Raw genomic sequence first — 10,000 nt, forward strand, 5'->3', positions numbered from 1 at the left:
GTGCTGGATTCACAACCTGAAAGCCTGCAAAGGAAAGTGTGCCCGGCAGAAGATAAGCTGCCTGGCAACTCAGAACCTTCTTCTAAGAGAAGTAAGACATGTCACAATGGAGTCTAAGCCTACCTGTCTTATGCCAGGACCTTAGAGCTGCAGGCAGGAGCACAAAGGTAAAAACATATATTGAGTCCCAACACGCTCACTGCGGTGGTTGGTCTCTGTGGCGCAATCGGTTAGCGCGTTCGGCTGTTAACCGAAAGGTTGGTGGTTCAAGCCCACCCAGGGACGTCTGCTTTTGCCTACATCAAGTCCTGAATTAAAACACAGCTGTCTGGCTTTGCTCTTAGAGCTCTCGCTTTGCCTGCGTGACATGCTCTATCTCAACATTTCTATCTTCTCTCATCTCTTCACCTCTAGTCATTTCCACCAATAGGACTGGAAACGGGACACCAAGCCTTCTACTTTAACCACAGGCGTACTGAGGGCCAATAAAAGGCACAGAAGCATTTCTTGATCCGGGGCTGAGAACTGCATGCACAGGGACCTCGTGGCGCAACGGTAGCGCGTCTGACTCCAAATCAGACGGTTGCGTGTTCAAATCACGTCGGGGTCACTCTTTGACATTTTTTTCCCCACCAAGTCTATATCTCTGACTTCTAAAGCAAAGCCAAAAGAAGGGCGCTTTGCATTGGCCGGAATCGAACCCGGGCCTCCCACGTGGCAGGCGAGAATTCTACCACTGAACCACCAATGCTTCACTTACATAGGCTGAGCAGAGAGCCCTGCCGTAGACAGTAGTGATGAGGCCCATGCATTCGCATGGGACACCTATGAACAAAGTTTGCATGGCAAGCCTTGGACTGCCAAACGTTCACATGCTGATGGCAGGAATCAGATGCAGGAGACTGAAACTATGAATGTTTCTGCTTTTGCTAAGGACAGTGGTTTGGGGCCAGTGTTGTGCTTGACAGAGCACGACATCAGCCTGCTCTCTGGCTGCTCCCGGGAGAAGTGGCTGACAGAAAGCACCCTCCAGACCACCAGCAATCTTGTGTTTCACAACATGCCACTGTCACTGGACTTTCCTTCTGGGAAAGCCTAGTCACTGACCTGGCCAGATTCCCTGTCCTCCCCAAAATCCTGGGGAGAAACAGGCAGAGTTCTGCGCCCTGCGCCCTCTTTCGCGTCCCTAACGCGCTCCAAACGCGCCCTACAGCCCTGGTCGGGCACAGCCCTGGTCGGGCTCATACCACTGGGGCCTCTGCCGAGGAAGAGCCCCGGAAGCCTAGGGCCAGGCCTATTGCACAGGCATCTTAGACCAGGCCATTCCGGGATTGCTGTGTTTCACGTCCTGCCCTTCAACACTCCTGGGAGGGCTTTCCCTGAGAACCCTCATGTCTCTGCCCTCCCAGGAGGCTGTGGTTCTATGCAAAATAGGGGGTGCACCACGGTCCGTCCCCTTTCCTCTCTCTCGCCAATATCTTTCACCAAAGCTGAGCCCTGCAGGTAAATGTATCTATCTGGCTGAGGGGCCAGGGAGGGCCTTTGCCTGCAGTCTTACAAGCCAGAGTGCAGAGAAGGCAGCAGCTCTGGGACCGGGACTCTGCTCAAAGACATATCTAACATGCCACAGTGGAGCTGAGATGGGCAAGACACGTGTCTCACAGGCTGGCAGCACAACAAGACAGTGGCAGGAAACTATGCTAAGAAGGAAAGAGAAAAGTCACGTGTCCCGTGGCCTTCCCACCATTAGACAGTAGTCTGCGCAAGAAAACATCCAACAGTGACAGGACAACCAAGCAAATGACAAACGCTGTGCTGAATAAAGTCATCTTACATGACATTTCGTACAAAGGCCCAGATCATGGGGATGATCGCGCAGCAGAAGCAGCAAGTATCAGAGCCACCGAACCTGGGGTGAGTTACACGAGGAGAAAGGGCGACATGGGGACAGGGGCTGTGGGCTCAGGGAACAGCTACCACAATGCAACCTCGGGTGTGGGGATGCCACTCATTGCGGGTACTGCCCTGGGATTTCCTTTTAGAAAGAATCGCTGGTTAAAGTGTAGTGCACAAAAAACCCAACTCCTCGATTACACTATTAGATAACATCCTTTAACTGCCCCACCCACCCTGTGTGAGTCTCACCCACTTCCCGCCTGCTCCCTCTAGTCTGAGAGTTGTATCTCCACAAAAAACACACAGTGGGGCTCAATGAGCTGCTCATGTCTGACATGGACACCTAAGCAGTGCTGGATTCACAACCTGAAAGCCTGCAAAGGAAAGTGTGCCCGGCAGAAGATAAGCTGCCTGGCAACTCAGAACCTTCTTCTAAGAGAGGTAAGACATGTCACAATGGAGTCTAAGCCTACCTGTCTTATGCCAGGACCTTAGAGCTGCAGGCAGGAGCACAAAGGTAAAAACATATATTGAGTCCCAACACGCTCACTGCAGTGGTTGGTCTCTGTGGCGCAATCGGTTAGCACGTTAGGCTGTTAACCGAAAGGTTGGTGGTTCAAGCCCACCCAGGGACATATGCTTTTGCCTACATCAAGTCCTGAATTAAAACACAGCTGTCTGGCTTTGCTCTTAGAGCTCTCGCTTTGCCTGCGTGACATGCTCTATCTCAACATTTCTATCTTCTCTCATCTCTTCACCTCTAGTCATTTCCACCAATAGGACTGGAAACGGGACACCAAGCCTTCTACTTTAACCACAGGCGTACTGAGGGCCAATAAAAGGCACAGAAGCATTTCTTGATCCGGGGCTGAGAACTGCATGCACAGGGACCTCGTGGCGCAACGGTAGCGCGTCTGACTCCAGATCAGAAGGTTGCGTGTTCGAATCACGTCGGGATCACTCTTTGACATTTTTTTCCCCACCAAGTCTATATCTCTGACTTCTAAAGCAAAGCCAAAAGAAGGGCGCTTTGCATTGGCCGGGAATCGAACCCGGGCCTCCCGTGTGGCAGGCGAGAATTCTACCACTGAACCACCAATGCTTCACTTACATAGGCTGAGCAGAGAGCCCTGCCGTAGACAGTAGTGATGAGGCCCATGCATTCGCATGGGACACCTATGAACAAAGTTTGCATGGCAAGCCTTGGACTGCCAAACGTTCACATGCTGATGGCAGGAATCAGATGCAGGAGTCTGAAACTATGAATGTTTCTGCTTTTGCTAAGGACAGTGGTTTGGGGCCAGTGTTGTGCTTGACAGAGCACGACATCAGCCTGCTCTCTGGCTGCTCCCGGGAGAAGTGGCTGACAGAAAGCACCCTCCAGACCACCAGCAATCTTGTGTTTCACAACATGCCACTGTCACTGGACTTTCCTTCTGGGAAAGCCTAGTCACTGACCTGGCCAGATTCCCTGTCCTCCCCAAAATCCTGGGGAGAAACGGGCAGAGTTCTGCGCCCTGCGCCCTCTTTCGCGTCCCTAGCGCGCTCCCAACGCGCCCTACAGCCCTGGTCGGGCTCATACCACTGGGGCCTCTGCCGAGGAAGAGCCCCGGAAGCCTAGGGCCAGGCCTATTGCACAGGCATCTTAGACCAGGCCATTCCGGGATTGCTGTGTTTCACGTCCTGCCCTTCAACACTCCTGGGAGGGCTTTCCCTGAGAACCCTCATGTCTCTGCCCTCCCAGGAGGCTGTGGTTCTATGCAAAATAGGGGGTGCACCACGGGCCGTCCCCTTTCCTCTCTCTCGCCAATATCTTTCACCAAAGCTGAGCCCTGCAGGTAAATGTATCTATCTGGCTGAGGGTCCAGGGAGGGCCTTTGCCTGCAGTCTTACAAGCCAGAGTGCAGAGAAGGCAGCAGCTCTGGGACCGGGACTCTGCTCAAAGACATATCTAACATGCCACAGTGGAGCTGAGATGGGCAAGACACGTGTCTCACAGGCAGGCAGCACAACAAGACAGTGGCAGGAAACTATGCTAACAAGGAAAGAGAAAAGTCACGTGTCTCGTGGCCTTCCCACCATTAGACAGTAGTCTGCGCAAGAAAACATCCAACAGTGACAGGACAACCAAGCAAATGACAAACGCTGTGCTGAATAAAGTCATCTTACATGACATTTCGTACAAAGGCCCAGATCATGGGGATGATCGCGCAGAAGCAGCAAGTATCAGAGCCACCGAACCTGAGGTGAGTTACACGAGGAGAAAGGGCGACATGGGGACAGGGGCTAGGGGCTCAGGGAACAGCTACCACAATGCAACCTCGGGTGTGGGGATGCCACTCATTGCGGGTACTGCCCTGGGATTTCCTTTTAGAAAGAATCGCTGGTTAAAGTGTAGTGCACAAAAAACCCAACTCCTCGATTACACTATTAGATAACATCCTTTAACTGCCCCACCCACCCTGTGTGAGTCTCACCCACTTCCTGCCTGCTCCCTCTAGTCTGAGAGTTGTATCTCCACAAAAAACACACAGTGGGGCTCAATGAGCTGCTCATGTCTGACATGGACACCTAAGCAGTGCTGGATTCACAACCTGAAAGCCTGCAAAGGAAAGTGTGCCCGGCAGAAGATAAGCTGCCTGGCAACTCAGAACCTTCTTCTAAGAGAAGTAAGACATGTCACAATGGAGTCTAAGCCTACCTGTCTTATGCCAGGACCTTAGAGCTGCAGGCAGGAGCACAAAGGTAAAAACATATATTGAGTCCCAACACACTCACTGCGGTGGTTGGTCTCTGTGGCGCAATCGGTTAGCGCGTTCGGCTGTTAACCGAAAAGTTGGTGGTTCAAGCCCACCCAGGGACGTATGCTTTTGCCTACATCAAGTCCTGAATTAAAACACAGCTGTCTGGCTTTGCTCTTAGAGCTCTCGCTTTGCCTGCGTGACATGCTCTATCTCAACATTTCTATCTTCTCTCATCTCTTCACCTCTAGTCATTTCCACCAATAGGACTGGAAACGGGACACCAAGCCTTCTACTTTAACCACAGGCGTACTGAGGGCCAATAAAAGGCACAGAAGCATTTCTTGATCCGGGGCTGAGAACTGCATGCACAGGGACCTCGTGGCGCAACGGTAGCGCGTCTGACTCCAGATCAGAAGGTTGCGTGTTCACATCACGTCGGGGTCACTCTTTGACATTTTTTTCCCCACCAAGTCTATATCTCTGACTTCTAAAGCAAAGCCAAAAGAAGGGCGCTTTGCATTGGCCGGGAATCGAACCCGGGCCTCCCGCGTGGCAGGCGAGAATTCTACCACTGAACCACCAATGCTTCACTTACATAGGCTGAGCAGAGAGCCCTGCCGTAGACAGTAGTGATGAGGCCCATGCATTCGCATGGGACACCTATGAACAAAGTTTGCATGGCAAGCCTTGGACTGCCAAACGTTCACATGCTGATGGCAGGAATCAGATGCAGGAGACTGAAACTATGAATGTTTCTGCTTTTGCTAAGGACAGTGGTTTGGGGCCAGTGTTGTGCTTGACAGAGCACGACATCAGCCTGCTCTCCGGCTGCTCCCGGGAGAAGTGGCTGACAGAAAGCACCCTCCAGACCACCAGCAATCTTGTGTTTCACAACATGCCACTGTCACTGGACTTTCCTTCTGGGAAAGCCTAGTCACTGACCTGGCCAGATTCCCTGTCCTCCCCAAAATCCTGGGGAGAAACGGGCAGAGTTCTGCGCCCTGCGCCCTCTTTCGTGTCCCTAACGCGCTCCCAACGCGCCCTACAGCCCTGGTCGGGCTCATACCACTGGGGCCTCTGCCGAGGAAGAGCCCCGGAAGCCTAGGGCTAGGCCTATTGCACAGGCATCTTAGACCAGGCCATTCCGGGATTGCTGTGTTTCACGTCCTGCCCTTCAACACTCCTGGGAGGGCTTTCCCTGAGAACCCTCATGTCTCTGCCCTCCCAGGAGGCTGTGGTTCTATGCAAAATAGGGGGTGCACCACGGGCCGTCCCCTTTCCTCTCTCTCGCCAATATCTTTCACCAAAGCTGAGCCCTGCAGGTAAATGTATCTATCTGGCTGAGGGGCCAGGGAGGGCCTTTGCCTGCAGTCTTACAAGCCAGAGTGCAGAGAAGGCAGCAGCTCTGGGACCGGGACTCTGCTCAAAGACATATCTAACATGCCACAGTGGAGCTGAGATGGGCAAGACACGTGTCTCACAGGCTGGCAGCACACCAAGACAGTGGCAGGAAACTATGCTAACAAGGAAAGAGAAAAGTCACGTGTCTCGTGGCCTTCCCACCATTAGACAGTAGTCTGCGCAAGAAAACATCCAACAGTGACAGGACAACCAAGCAAATGACAAACGCCGTGCTGAATAAAGTCATCTTACATGACATTTTGTACAAAGGCCCAGATCATGGGGATGATCGCGCAGCAGAAGCAGCAAGTATCAGAGCCACCGAACCTGGGGTGAGTTACACGAGGAGAAAGGGCGACATGGGGACAGGGGCTATGGGCTCAGGGAACAGCTACCACAATGCAACCTCGGGTGTGGGGATGCCACTCATTGCGGGTACTGCCCTGGGATTTCCTTTTAGAAAGAATCGCTGGTTAAAGTGTAGTGCACAAAAAACCCAACTCCTCGATTACACTATTAGATAACATCCTTTAACTGCCCCACCCACCCTGTGTGAGTCTCACCCACTTCCCGCCTGCTCCCTCTAGTCTGAGAGTTGTATCTCCACAAAAAACACACAGTGGGGCTCAATGAGCTGCTCATGTCTGACATGGACACCTAAGCAGTGCTGGATTCACAACCTGAAAGCCTGCAAAGGAAAGTGTGCCCAGCAGAAGATAAGCTGCCTGGCAACTCAGAACCTTCTTCTAAGAGAAGTAAGACATGTCACAATGGAGTCTAAGCCTACCTGTCTTATGCCAGGACCTTAGAGCTGCAGGCAGGAGCACAAAGGTAAAAACATATATTGAGTCCCAACACGCTCACTGCGGTGGTTGGTCTCTGTGGCGCAATCGGTTAGCGCGTTCGGCTGTTAACCGAAAGGTTGGTGGTTCAAGCCCACCCAGGGACGTATGCTTTTGCCTACATCAAGTCCTGAATTAAAACACAGCTGTCTGGCTTTGCTCTTAGAGCTCTCGCTTTGCCTGCGTGACATGCTCTATCTCAACATTTCTATCTTCTCTCATCTCTTCACCTCTAGTCATTTCCACCAATAGGACTGGAAACGGGACACCAAGCCTTCTACTTTAACCACAGGCGTACTGAGGGCCAATAAAAGGCACAGAAGCATTTCTTGATCCGGGGCTGAGAACTGCATGCACAGGGACCTCGTGGCGCAACGGTAGCGCGTCTGACTCCAGATCAGAAGGTTGCGTGTTCAAATCACGTCGGGGTCACTCTTTGACATTTTTTTCCCCACCAAGTCTATATCTCTGACTTCTAAAGCAAAGCCAAAAGAAGGGCGCTTTGCATTGGCTGGGAATCGAACCCGGGCATCCCGCGTGGCAGGCAAGAATTCTACCACTGAACCACCAATGCTTCACTTACATAGGCTGAGCAGAGAGCCCTGCCGTAGACAGTAGTGATGAGGCCCATGCATTCGCATGGGACACCTATGAACAAAGTTTGCATGGCAAGCCTTGGACTGCCAAACGTTCACATGCTGATGGCAGGAATCAGATGCAGGAGACTGAAACTATGAATGTTTCTGCTTTTGCTAAGGACAGTGGTTTGGGGCCAGTGTTGTGCTTGACAGAGCACGACATCAGCCTGCTCTCTGGCTGCTCCCGGGAGAAGTGGCTGACAGAAAGCACCCTCCAGACCACCAGCAATCTTGTGTTTCACAACATGCCACTGTCACTGGACTTTCCTTCTGGGAAAGCCTAGTCACTGACCTGGCCAGATTCCCTGTCCTCCCCAAAATCCTGGGGAGAAACGGGCAGAGTTCTGCGCCCTGCGCCCTCTTTCGCGTCCCTAACGCGCTCCCAACGCGCCCTACAGCCCTGGTCGGGCACAGCCCTGGTCGGGCTCATACCACTGGGGCCTCTGCCGAGGAAGAGCCCCGGAAGCCTAGGGCCAGGCCTATTGCACAGGCATCTTAGACCAGGCCATTCCGGGATTGCTGTGTTTCACGTCCTGCCCTTCAACACTCCTGGGAGGGCTTTCCCTGAGAACCCTCATGTCTCTGCCCTCCCAGGAGGCTGTGGTTCTATGCAAAATAGGGGGTGCACCACGGTCCGTCCCCTTTCCTCTCTCTCGCCAATATCTTTCACCAAAGCTGAGCCCTGCAGGTAAATGTATCTATCTGGCTGAGGGGCCAGGGAGGGCCTTTGCCTGCAGTCTTACAAGCCAGAGTGCAGAGAAGGCAGCAGCTCTGGGACCGGGACTCTGCTCAAAGACATATCTAACATGCCACAGTGGAGCTGAGATGGGCAAGACACGTGTCTCACAGGCTGGCAGCACAACAAGACAGTGGCAGGAAACTATGCTAAGAAGGAAAGAGAAAAGTCACGTGTCCCGTGGCCTTCCCACCATTAGACAGTAGTCTGCGCAAGAAAACATCCAACAGTGACAGGACAACCAAGCAAATGACAAACGCTGTGCTGAATAAAGTCATCTTACATGACATTTCGTACAAAGGCCCAGATCATGGGGATGATCGCGCAGCAGAAGCAGCAAGTATCAGAGCCACCGAACCTGGGGTGAGTTACACGAGGAGAAAGGGCGACATGGGGACAGGGGCTGTGGGCTCAGGGAACAGCTACCACAATGCAACCTCGGGTGTGGGGATGCCACTCATTGCGGGTACTGCCCTGGGATTTCCTTTTAGAAAGAATCGCTGGTTAAAGTGTAGTGCACAAAAAACCCAACTCCTCGATTACACTATTAGATAACATCCTTTAACTGCCCCACCCACCCTGTGTGAGTCTCACCCACTTCCCGCCTGCTCCCTCTAGTCTGAGAGTTGTATCTCCACAAAAAACACACAGTGGGGCTCAATGAGCTGCTCATGTCTGACATGGACACCTAAGCAGTGCTGGATTCACAACCTGAAAGCCTGCAAAGGAAAGTGTGCCCGGCAGAAGATAAGCTGCCTGGCAACTCAGAACCTTCTTCTAAGAGAGGTAAGACATGTCACAATGGAGTCTAAGCCTACCTGTCTTATGCCAGGACCTTAGAGCTGCAGGCAGGAGCACAAAGGTAAAAACATATATTGAGTCCCAACACGCTCACTGCAGTGGTTGGTCTCTGTGGCGCAATCGGTTAGCACGTTCGGCTGTTAACCGAAAGGTTGGTGGTTCAAGCCCACCCAGGGACATATGCTTTTGCCTACATCAAGTCCTGAATTAAAACACAGCTGTCTGGCTTTGCTCTTAGAGCTCTCGCTTTGCCTGCGTGACATGCTCTATCTCAACATTTCTATCTTCTCTCATCTCTTCACCTCTAGTCATTTCCACCAATAGGACTGGAAACGGGACACCAAGCCTTCTACTTTAACCACAGGCGTACTGAGGGCCAATAAAAGGCACAGAAGCATTTCTTGATCCGGGGCTGAGAACTGCATGCACAGGGACCTCGTGGCGCAACGGTAGCGCGTCTGACTCCAGATCAGAAGGTTGCGTGTTCGAATCACGTCGGGATCACTCTTTGACATTTTTTTCCCCACCAAGTCTATATCTCTGACTTCTAAAGCAAAGCCAAAAGAAGGGCGCTTTGCATTGGCCGGGAATCGAACCCGGGCCTCCCGTGTGGCAGGCGAGAATTCTACCACTGAACCACCAATGCTTCACTTACATAGGCTGAGCAGAGAGCCCTGCCGTAGACAGTAGTGATGAGGCCCATGCATTCGCATGGGACACCTATGAACAAAGTTTGCATGGCAAGCCTTGGACTGCCAAACGTTCACATGCTGATGGCAGGAATCAGATGCAGGAGTCTGAAACTATGAATGTTTCTGCTTTTGCTAAGGACAGTGGTTTGGGGCCAGTGTTGTGCTTGACAGAGCACGACATCAGCCTGCTCTCTGGCTGCTCCCGGGAGAAGTGGCTGACAGAAAGCACCCTCCAGACCACCAGCAATCT

At 52.4% G+C, this 10,000-nt stretch overlaps 4 non-coding genes across 4 annotated transcripts; 3 read left to right on the forward strand and 1 right to left on the reverse strand.

The window, feature by feature from the left end:
- The first annotated feature begins 211 nt into the window (after positions 1 to 211).
- On the forward strand, positions 212 to 285 carry TRNAN-GUU (transfer RNA asparagine (anticodon GUU)). The gene has a single exon. It is a non-coding gene; the product is annotated as a tRNA-Asn (tRNA).
- A 4,870-nt stretch (positions 286 to 5,155) lies between these two features.
- TRNAG-GCC (transfer RNA glycine (anticodon GCC)) lies at positions 5,156 to 5,226 on the reverse strand. Its single transcript has one exon. It is a non-coding gene; the product is annotated as a tRNA-Gly (tRNA).
- A 1,690-nt stretch (positions 5,227 to 6,916) lies between these two features.
- Positions 6,917 to 6,990, forward strand: TRNAN-GUU (transfer RNA asparagine (anticodon GUU)). The gene has a single exon. It is a non-coding gene; the product is annotated as a tRNA-Asn (tRNA).
- A 253-nt stretch (positions 6,991 to 7,243) lies between these two features.
- TRNAW-CCA (transfer RNA tryptophan (anticodon CCA)) lies at positions 7,244 to 7,315 on the forward strand. Its single transcript has one exon. It is a non-coding gene; the product is annotated as a tRNA-Trp (tRNA).
- Positions 7,316 to 10,000: the final 2,685 nt, after the last annotated feature.

This window comes from Pleurodeles waltl, chromosome 4_1 (genome assembly GCF_031143425.1).
Source record: "Pleurodeles waltl isolate 20211129_DDA chromosome 4_1, aPleWal1.hap1.20221129, whole genome shotgun sequence".
NCBI classification, from domain to species: Eukaryota; Metazoa; Chordata; class Amphibia; order Caudata; family Salamandridae; genus Pleurodeles; species Pleurodeles waltl.